Source organism: Podarcis raffonei, chromosome 4 (assembly GCF_027172205.1).
Source record: "Podarcis raffonei isolate rPodRaf1 chromosome 4, rPodRaf1.pri, whole genome shotgun sequence".
In the NCBI taxonomy this organism is placed as follows: Eukaryota; Metazoa; Chordata; class Lepidosauria; order Squamata; family Lacertidae; genus Podarcis; species Podarcis raffonei.
In genome coordinates, this window is record NC_070605.1 from 72,051,135 (window position 1) to 72,062,730 (window position 11,596).

The window sequence follows — 11,596 nt, forward strand, 5'->3', positions numbered from 1 at the left end:
TTAGCTGCAAACAAGCATCCAAAATGCCTCTTTAAGTAACATTTATATTCAAGCAGACCAAGACCAAAATAAAAATAAAAACAACCAATTTGATATGCTTATTGAAGAATGGTGCAAACCATGAACTGAATCAGGTCGAAAGTAAGTATTTATTAAAACAAAGCTCATTGCAAGAAAAACACGTTTGAGTGTATCCTTTGGTTTTGGATTTCTAGGCCATCATACTCTGTAATTTGGACATGAGCAACAAAGAGTGTATGAGGCATGTATAAATCCCAAAGCATTTTTACTTGGTCCATTGTCTTTTGTTGAGGAGGCTCCCATCAGTCAAGCAATGGCCATATGGTTGGATTGCATAAATATCCAGGTTCAATCACTGATATTTTTACTTAAAAGTATCAGAGGGCCAAATGAAGTAGGAAGTTAAATGCAAATTTGCACTGAATGTGTGCAAGATGCAAATGATTTCAGCTTTGGGTGCGGGGGGGGGGGGTAATTGTAGAGATCACAGTAAGTGTTTGTGGGGGGGGGGATTTAACACTCTCCTCTCCTGCTGTGGTCCTTGCAAAGCTCACTCCTTCTTAAGCTGGCCTTTTCATTGCAAGGATATTCTAGTTTAGCAACAAAAGGGAATTCCTTTTAAAGGGGCAGCATAAGGGAAGGGAAGGGTTAAAACTCCTTCCCCACTTCTAGCATTCATGATAATGATCCCCCAGCAGATTCTACTTGCATTTTTAAAAGAAAGAAAGGCAACTGTTAACATTATACATACACAATTGAAGTTTCATTTTCTAGTTTGGCCATTCACATATTCATGCTCTGTAAGAGCTCTGGGATTCCCATATTCCTTATTTTAAAATGGAGGAGGACTGACTCATCCTTTTACATCTTTAGTGTGTATCTTCACTAAAAACATAGTGTGTAGTGCTGGTATGAGTACATACCATGTGTGGCTCCTGGTTGGGGGGATTAAAAATATATCCACACAGTTCTGAAGTCAGATTATTCTATGTGCACCTAGTTGCTGTTATCCACATCACAAATCTATGGGCTCTGATGGATTACTAGGGTAGCTTCTAATCCAGAGATATTTAGACCCATTTAAACAAGTGCAACTTACTTTAGTCTTTTATCCATTTAAAATAGTTCAGACTCAGTAATGTCAATAAGATGTCAGTGCTAGCTCACTTTCCCTGGCTTGAGCTCACTGTAGTTTATGCATATGATTTCTGACGTGGTTACTGGGAATTTTGCAAAGCAAAATGGTGGAAACAAAACAGATTCATATAGACCAGTGGCGTAGCGTGGGGGGTGCCAGGGGTGCCGGCCGCACCGGGCGCAACATCTGGGGGGGGCGCGAGTCCAGAGGGAAGGGACAAGTTCCTTCCTCCGCCGGGCTCCCCGCCGCCACCGCCAGCCTTGCGCCCTAGCGCCCGAGCCCCCCCCGCCGCCGCTGCGGCTGCGCTCCACTCATTGCTCGCAGGAGGAGCAGCCGCTGCAGCAGCGCCGACGCCGCCACCGACGCCGGGCCGGGCACGGGCAGCCTCCGCACCCCGACGCCTCCGCCATCCCCTCGGCCCAGCCACAGGCGGCGGCTGCTTCTGGGAGGGAGGAGAGCTCCGAGGGGCCTCGCCGCGCCCTGCGCTCCCCAAAACCCTCCGAGAGGAAGCCGGCGGACGAGGGTCTCCCGGCGGAAGGGGGCGCCGCTGCCTCCGGCTCTCTCAGCTGCGGGGGGGGGGGGGAGGAGAGAGCGCAGCTGGAAGCCCCCGAACCCGGCCGGGAGGAGGAGAGGCGTTCGCCAAGCCCGGATCTGGAGCGCCTCGGAGCGCGGGCTCCGCCTGCAGCCCAAGGAGAGGAGGGGGCGGGGAGGCGCCCGAGGGGAGGGGGCTTCGGCTGCCTCGGCCCGCGGGGGCTCCGCAAATAATAAATTTAATAAATTCCTGCTGAGCCTTTGGGGGGGTCCTTGGCTCCTTCGCTCGCCCCCAGCCCCAGTGGTGTAGCGTGGGGGGATGCGGGGGGGTCGGCCGCACCGGCGCAACATCGGGGGGGGCGCACTCGCACTCGAGTGCTAAAATCCATGGGTTAGGGGGCGCAAATTACTTGCCTTGCCCCGGGTGCTGACAACCCACGCTACGCCACTGATATAGACACCTATACATTGTAGTTATATTTCTCTCATTTGTTCCCCAATAAAAAACACCCAGTAAAATCTTTCAGACATACCTGAAAGATTCCAGTTACTATAAAAGTTCATAAAACAGTCATAATTTCCACATTGTTTCCCAATTTTGGGCCTTGCAGGGTTTCATTGTACTTTTGGGGATGTTGCTTTGAACCATAAGTTTTCCATTTCTTTCGTACTTACTTCAGAAGGAATGGCCTTTCAAAAACTATATGTCAGTATCTCCAATATATGACTACCATTTTCACTCCCAAAGGTGCCATTTTTTAAATAGTCTTGTGAGTGTCATTGCTCAAATCTACACTACACACACACACATACTTTGCTTCAAAATTTGCCACAGTTTGCATTAACAAGGATGAAATAATTGTGGGACTAGTGCTTTTTCTTTAGATTTAAGACTAAAACTAGTATGGGGAAAATAAATGAAAGAGAATGGTTTTACCAAACTAGATTAATTTATGTATAAATAAAAATGTTTCTTTCTGTTCATTTTAGGAGTATGGTGAAGCCAACCGTGATTGCTTCAAACTTGCCATGTTTAATACTTGGTATCCGTCTCAGATAGATTCATTCTTACCTACCTCTTCTATCACTTTTCTCCATATATATAAGCATAATGTAAGTGGAGTGGTTAATATGCATAACTACCAGCCCTTGTGCGCATTCCCCATGGTCATGCAACATTCTCATGGAGAATGTTCACGTAATCTATCCATGAAGATGTAATTGGTTGATTGGAGAGCTGCTACCAATCCATGTCAACAATACTGAGATAGATGGTCCTATGGTCTCAGTATAAGGCAGCTTCCTGTGTTGTGAGGAAACCATTGTTCCCCTCTCAGACCTAAAATTCCCAGAGTGGTTTACCGATCAACCCAGGGAACTCTTCGAACTGTAGCTCTGTGAGGGGAACAGGGGTCTCCTACCAACTTTCAGAACCCTTAATAAACTACAGTTCCCAGGATTCTTGGGGGGTTGGGACCATGATTGTTTAATGTGAATTCATATGTATGTATAGTGCATATATGACCATCATCTAACCTCCCCATAAACAAATACAAATAAATTCTCCTTAAATAGCCAGCATTGTCGTAACTACCTGGAAACAAATCAAGATGAATGCTCAGTAAACTGGTCATCTGGAACCACTCTGTGCTAGATATGTTCTAGATTTAGCATCTAAAGAATGAGTGGCATATATATGAAGATATACCTCCCATAGTAGTAGATACACTTAGTCTTATGTATGAAATGCCTTTTTCAAATGTTTTGGTTGCTTGGGACGTGTATTATTAATGTAAAATTGCTTTTAATCTGGTATCATTTTGTCATCTGCATCAGAAAGGTAAAGAGTTCAGTGGCGTTGTCTTTGAAAAGAATTACATAGCTCGATATCAGATTTATTGGCTAAGTGTTATTAACAATAGTCTTGAGACCAGATCTGTTTAATTTCTGTCATATAGGAATCTGAATACTTAAAGCCTACTGTAAGGCCAAATGGACTACCCAGTGTTTAGAAATCGTCTGACACAAATCTAGCAGCTGGGAATAATCAGATAGCACTGTGGGCTGAACATGCATGTAACCCAAGTTCTCCCAGGAGAGGTGCTTCTAACGGGGCTACTGAACGCATGAGTGTTAAAGTTGGTTCACTTTTCTTTAAAACAAAATACATTCCAAATATATGTCAGACCCCCAGCTGTTTTTTTTCCCAGAGGGAGACTGTTGAGTTGACAGACAAACAGAAATATGAAAAGAATAAGAGTGATGGAATGTTATAATAATATCAAGATGCTTTAGATGTGCATTGCTCACAATTCTCATACTATACCGTATCTTTCTCCATTTCTGTTTCGACAATAAGCTTTGCATGGCTGAGATCATTCTTCGGTTGCTGATTAACTCTATAAAGAGTGCCACAGGAACGGCTGAATCAATCTATAACAAGGCTAGGCCATTTTGTATGGGCCCACAAATCAGCCCATTCCATCCTGTTTATGCATTGGGTTTTTGTTTTTAAAAATCTGCATAGAAATTCACATTTAAGTTCTTTTTTAAAGATGCATTTTTATTTTATGTAAATCAGTAAGTATTGTTTTAAATTGTACTTGGATATGCTGTTTTTCAGCATTAGGTCTGCATCAGAGCAAACTCCAGTGGATAACTAAGATCCAGACTGCCCATTAATCCAAGAAGGAAGGATCAGGTAAATTCAGAATTTTCAGAGCTCAAATTATACCATTATCTCTAGGATGAAGCTACAATGGGCAATTTCCTTTAGCAATAAATTGGTTTGATTACTATTCTTTCAACCTTTGCAGCGAATGGGAATATGAGGCCGCTATCTTAAAACACGTTCAGAATCCTCACCTCCAGTGCATTTACATTTCTTTCCAGTGTTAACAGTTTGATAATAAAGAGTACATCACATGAGTTGATGCCACGGTGATGCTCTAACTCCCCATCTGCGGTGGAGACAGGTAAGTGGGTGTGGCAATGCAGAATCCAGGCTTCTGCAGACCATGGCACATGCACACACACACACACATTTGTAGCAGATAAAAGTAAAAGCAATGCACACCTGGCCCCTTTCAGGATTTCCACATGGATATGTCAAAACATGAAGCGAAAGATTACCCACATCAGAAAGATCAGAAACCCTGGGCTTTGCCTTCCTATTTGCATGTTGACATAGACTGCCCCAAGGAATAAGATCATATCAGAAAGAGCCAGCCCTAAATACAACAAGCTTAAAATAATGTGGAATGAACAATACAGCTGATGAAGGAAAAGCCTGATGCCTGAAGTCTTAGGTAGGGTTTAGTTCTTGTCTGATGTTTAAGTTTGAGGCAGGCATTCACATCTGCTATATTTGTTGGTGTTGCTTTGAGATGAGACAAAAGTCCTTTTGTCTCATCACTTTTTAGTTACATGAAGTTCATGTCACAATTGAGTGATATCCGGCATATGTCTAGTCATCTTTCCTATGTGTGCTGAAATGGTTTTTAGTTCCAGTGAAACCTATGAATCTATTAAGGTATATGCCAGTGTGGTCAAAATAGACTCCCTAAGTGCAGAAATGGCTTTAACTGGGTTTTGTTTTGCTCTGTAGACCCTCTGCTGAGTATGAGCAGAACTTTGCATAGCTCAGTCATGTTTCAACCCAGAGCCACTAAAGGAGATTCTGAGAAATCAGGAAGGAACTGACTTCAGGTTCAAAACTTAAAAGATGTAGTTTAGAAATTAATAGACAAATGGGCAGATGGATGGATGGATGGGAATCATAAGACTGGATGCTGGCTGGATGCTGGGACTTCAAGCTTGAAAAGAGCTCTTTGCAAGGAGATTCTTAAGCAAGGAAGCATTGACTTTGCAGTCACTATAGCAAATGGCTTGCCAGGAACTTTGCAGATCTCTGCCACTTTCCCCCTCCCTGCTAGTGCACAGGAGAAACAATCCACAATCCCTGGCTTAGTGATATAACCAGAAAGTAGATTTGTTTGAGTAAAACAGACCACAGCCTGTTCGCCAAGAACAAACATTGGCTACAGATCATCATTTGTTTGGAATGAAACAAATCATGAAACCCACCTTGGGCATAATGGGCTTCTTTTCCTGGGTGCTAGCAAGGAGGACCATTACAATGGTTTACAATGAAGTGCCCTTAATATACAGCTCAAACATTTTTGGACCCATTCAGAGTCTATCTGCAAAAGCAATCTTTCTGAGAGCCTTTTAAACTACTTTGTCCTCCCCTTAGTCTTCTCTTGAGACTTCTAGTCTGGTGATCGGTGTTGATCCATCGGTGGTCAGGACACCCACAGCTCTCTTCAAGCTCAATCAGGAACAGAGACTTTCAACATCAATATTCTTCATAAAGATCTTTGGATTGACCGAGATGGTTGCTAGAGAAGTCTGAAACAAGACATATGTACACCTCATGCTCAAAGCCAGGAGTCAAGAACAGTATTCCATAATAATTAAGGTCTTTTATAACATGAACTAAAAAGCTTATGAGGCACGGGGAACATACTGTACTTTCATTTATGATGGGACTGTGTACATATTTTGGTCCAAAGCACACCACAATTTTTTAAAGATTCTCAAGATTACAATTTAGATGAATCCACGGCTATCGTTTGTAAATCTATGGGGCAAGGAAGCAAATGACTATACATTCAAAAGAACTTTTAGATGGCTGTTGGCAGCAGCTAGCATTTCTCTTGTGCAAAAGTGGAAGACATTGCAAAGTTTACAACTATCACTGTGGTACAAAAATGTTTGGCATTTTCAGAAAATAATAATGCATACTTGGGAAGTCTCAGATGGATTGGCAAACCTGGAACATCTTTATGCCATATGATGGGACTTTATTACTTACACCACTACAAAAGCTGTGCATAACTCTTTAACTCTACCAATGCGTGAAATCTAGGCATCAAAATAATACTTTTTGTTACTGATTCCCTCATGTTAGTCTCATCTGACTATGAACCAACCATGAGAATTTGTATGTTAGATTCCTCTTTTCTGTTTTGGTTTATAGTATATAATTTAATTGAAAACACTTTTAAATGATCTAGAAAGCTAAGAATCAGTACACATGTGGCATAAGACATCACATCTACTGGAAATGTCTAAAAATTGGGTATTGTGTGTCAAAATTTGGGGCTTTAAGCATACTTCATTTTTGTTAAATGAATGCTGAATTTACTAGCTTTTATGTGAAAATTCAACACATGAAGTGATAGCTCTTTTTGGTGGCTGTTTTTGTACCACAATAACTTTTCTCAAACAGGCACCAATTTCCTTTTTGCTTCTATGGCTAATGCACCAATTTTTGTTCATCCATAATGGGATTGTTGCCATAGCAGTGGCTACCCAAATAGAATGCATTAAGCTATTCTTTCATTTCCCTCTAATGTTCTCTGTAATGTGATCAAAATTCTATTAGGTGCACAACTAATATCTACAAAAGAAAAGCATCAAGAATGTTGTCATTCCCTTCAAATTACTTGCTTTGCAGTCATATTGATTTTAGTGAGACTGCTCTGGAGTCCTTTGTGTCCTACTGATGTAACATCTTCTGGGAAGTCTGCTCTGCTAGACTAGGCACATTTATTCTTAGATTTAACTTCACTTGTGGAAACTACAGCGTCATTTATGGCTTTTCATCTCCCCCCCCCCCCGCATTTATACCACACCCTAGAAAGTGAGATATTGTCCAAGAATGGAAAATCTCCATTCTCTGGCATTCTGGATATAGTTGAGCTTTTGGCAAACATGATAGCCCATCACTCTCTTCCAAAGAACTATATTGCAAAGTCCAGGATGAAAGGTTGCCAGGGAGATTTCAGAAAGCTTTATTTCCTGATGCAAACAATCAAGTTCATCCCATTTGCCGAAAGGAGTATAAGTATTAAGGGCTCAACTTGCACGTTACATATGAATATGTGCAAGGGACAGCCGAACAGTGCACGCCTTTTCTGAAAAGCAGTGTTGGGAGGGGTGATTGGAAGAGGAAAAGCAGCAGAGGAGAGATGGTTTCCCATTTCCCCACCCATTGCTTTACTCCTTAAAAACCTAGGGATGTAGGTGGTGCTGTGGTCTAAACCACTGAGCCTCTTGGGCTTGCCGATCAGAAGGTTGGTGGTTTGAATCCATGCAATGAGGTGAGCTCCCATTGTTATGTCCCAGCTTCTGCAAACCTAACAGTTCTAAAGCATACCAGTGCAAGTAGATTAATAAGTACCACTGTGGTGGGAAGGTAAACAGAATTTCCACGCCCTCTGACAATTGTCACGGTGTCCCATGGCACCAGAAGCAGTTTAGTCATGCTGGCCACATGACCCAGAAAGCTGTCTGTGGACAAATGCCATCTCCCTCATCCTGAAGCAATCCCATAGTTGCCCTTGACTGGACTTAATCGTCCAGGGGTCCTTTACCTTTTTACTGAAAAACTTCCAAGCCAAGGCATCCCACATCTGCAGGTGTGTGTTCTGTCTTTCAGAAACATGTATGTAACCTTGTGGCTCTGGAGGGAGATGTTTTGCTCAGGCATGGTGTAAGGCAGTCACCACCAATCGTATCAAGCCGATTGGCACATCTGCAAACAAAAGCATGTTCCATTCAGTTCAATGTGAAAAAGCAAAACATTGAATTGATTGAGTGATTGTTTGATTTCCGCACCGCTAAATAAATTTGAAATATCTCTAAGCAGTGTGCAGAAAACTGAAGCAACAACAGACAACTTAAAGAAAATATTACAAAATACAGTGTTACATATAAAAGTGTTACATTAATACAAAGTAATAATATATTTGTAAATCAATATTGATTCATTTTACTTCTGACTGATACACCCTCCCTCTCAGCCTCTGGCTTCTCACCCAGGGTCCAACAATCTTTCATCTCACCCACAAAAGTTTCATGAGAAGAGCTCCTAGAAGCAGCAGATATCACCTTGGTCTCTCACTCTAGACTTGCTTTTTATGGGCAGGCTGAAGGTGGATGCTACTTCCTTAGGTTGTCCACAGATGTGTCCCATTCAGATGCACTAGAAAGCACAGGTGCCAGCTGCTTTCAGCTTGCCCCACACTTCTTAGGCATGGGTCTGTGCAGTTTTCCGTTTGCCACACTGCTTTCTCCAGGAAAACTAAGTCTTCCTATGGAAAACCCAATTGATGTCTGCTCCAATTCCGCTTTAAAGATGGGATTTTCCCAGGGGAAAGTGGTGGGACAAGCTGACTGAGCCCCTAATCTAAGATTACAGGGACACTCTGGGAGAGTTGCTCTACCCAAGGATTTCTGCAATGTATGTCCTTTTGATCCGTAGATGTTCTTCTGGTGCAGTGTGTGTGTGTGTGTGTGTGTGTGTGAGAGAGAGAGAGAGAGAGAGAGAGAGAGAGAGAGAGAGAGAGAGATGCCAAGATCTGAGTTTGGGGCAAACACTCTTTGGTGAGAGAACCCCACTACCTATCACAATGGTGGACATTTGCTAATACTCATAAAAGTCCTAAAGGACATGTTTATTAAAGCCAAGCATGCAACTTGGGTCGTATGTGTGTAGGGATTCATAAGCAGCTGCCTTCATATCTAATAATAAAAGCAACTCACAAAGTAAATTTAAAGGTTAAACCCACTCCATCCCTACCCATTGTCTCTTTCTTCCCATTCTGGCTGCCCTTCATCCCTGTGTCTGTTGCTTCATATCATAATTACCTGTCTATCAGAGGCACAGTGATGTTTGTCTATTATGGATGTGGCAATAATAGAAGTCCTGTATCATTGTTTTATGCTTTTGTTTGGATGACCGAAACTCATACATGCAGCCAAAAAGTACAAAGGTTGATACACCAGTGCAGAAAACAAATCATACGGACATGGTGCTAGGCAGTACATGAAGCAATATCTGATACCTCTATCAACTTACCCTTGTGATTCTATTTGATTCTAGTTTGATTTCCACCATTCTATTGGATTCTAGTTTGATTTCCACCATTTTAGAAAAATGTTTCACTGTGTTCAATTAATTTATTTTCGGAATGCTAAGCCACAGGTGGAACATATGGAAAGTTGAGTAGATCAGTGCTCTTGGCGATTTTCATTAAATGATTCTCTTTTAAGTTCCTAATGGGGGGGGATATTTTGTTTCAATTAGATCAGAGCCACTTGCTGATCATGTGACATTTTGATACAGATTAATCAATTACAGCTGCCTCCAAACAGCATGACAGCAATATTGACTGAAGCTTAAAACCTGCATCTCATCAAGTTCCACAAGGAGGCATCAATTTCTGATTACGCCATTCATTTTCTCCCTATTGCTTGAGGCCTCTCATGATTTACCATCTGTAAAGCCTTAACTGACATCATGCAGGAGAGAATGCAAGTCATAGGATCACAATTACTTTTGTCAATTATGCAACATGGCTGCAATCCACAGCCTCCTTCAGCCAGGTATATAGCTTGCCCAAATATAACACTTGAGTATCATTGAAGCATGGCGTGGAAATGAGATCATCCATACCTGCCCTACACTCCAGACTAGTCATCTCCTTCCTTGCCTGATTGGTGCACATTTGTTTTAATATTAAATGGCATGCACACAAGTGATATACATACCCAACAACCCATACATTTTGCACACACATGAGACTAGTTACTGGGTTCAATGGAACTTGATTTGCACAAGTTTAGTTGCAGCATCTTACAATGAGGTAATGAAAGACATATGCTGCCACCACCATTATGAGTTTTTCTCTCTCGTCTTCTTGGTAATCACAAGTATAACATAGTGAAGAACACAGAAAAGCGTCAGGCTGTATGTAAAATAAAAAAGGGAGAAAGTGAAAGACACCAGTTATCAGATTCATCTGTCCTTGTTCTGAGGTCATTCTGCCTCATACACACACACACACACACACACACACACACACTACTGAAATCTGAACACATGTCAGTTTTCTGGGCTAAACAAGTAACTTTTATTAGACAGAAGGACTGGAATAACTTCAACTAAATTTTAACAGGATTACGGAACAGTCATCCAGAATGCTACATTAAATATAACTATGAAAGCTAATTTGACAGGTGTTCAGATTTTGGTTGCACTAATAGGCCTCAAATTTCCATTTAGTAATACTTTATATACTGAATATCGTAGGACTTTGGCTAGGCGGTTTTACGTTTCTGACTTATTTGGCTTGGCTCGTGTTACATTTAAAATACTCTATCAATTAATAGAAATGAGCAAGAAGTAATTTTTTTCATTCCACGCCAAATATTGCCTTTTGACTTGATTGAGGGAAAACAAACAAACCCAGAAATGAGGTTATGTTATTATACCCTTCCAGATAAAAATGCAGTGAAGCATAAAGGATATGGAAATATCTGAAACAGAGAGCCCCCAAACTCTCTGCGATCAGGCTTCACAGTCACAGAAAACTGCAAGCACATTCAGCTGGATGGTCTTACAATCCACCTTGGACCTTCCCACTCAACATACGAAGGTTGTAGTGGTGTGCACTGTTATGTACTGAAGTTCTCACCCTGGGCCAGCAGGGGGATACTGTAGATAGTTATGCAAATAAGGGATTGACAGTGACGTTCAGTGATTGGATAGTTTTAGAAAATTGTTAGTTACGTTGTACTGGAGCTCTATATAAGCAGGCTGACTGAACCCTTCAGTTCAGTCTATTCTGGCCTGTGAATAAACAAGAGCTGTTTGAAGAATCGCTGTGTCGTCTGATATATTCACCCACAACTTAACATGCACAGTCCAACAGTACCTTCATTGATCTAATCAATAAATACTTGAGCAAGGTAGCGAGATAACCAAGTATCTTCTATCAACTCCCACTAAGAAAATATTGGCCATCCATTCTAGGTTATGATCTCCTAAACAAAGGA

At 41.7% G+C, this 11,596-nt stretch overlaps 1 long non-coding RNA gene across 1 annotated transcript; it reads left to right on the forward strand.

Annotated features, from left to right (window-relative positions):
* Nucleotides 1-4,287: 4,287 nt before the first annotated feature.
* Nucleotides 4,288-4,618, forward strand: LOC128412377 (uncharacterized). The gene is made up of 2 exons (XR_008330074.1): nt 4,288-4,391; nt 4,507-4,618. It is a non-coding gene; the product is annotated as an uncharacterized LOC128412377 (long non-coding RNA).
* Nucleotides 4,619-11,596: the final 6,978 nt, after the last annotated feature.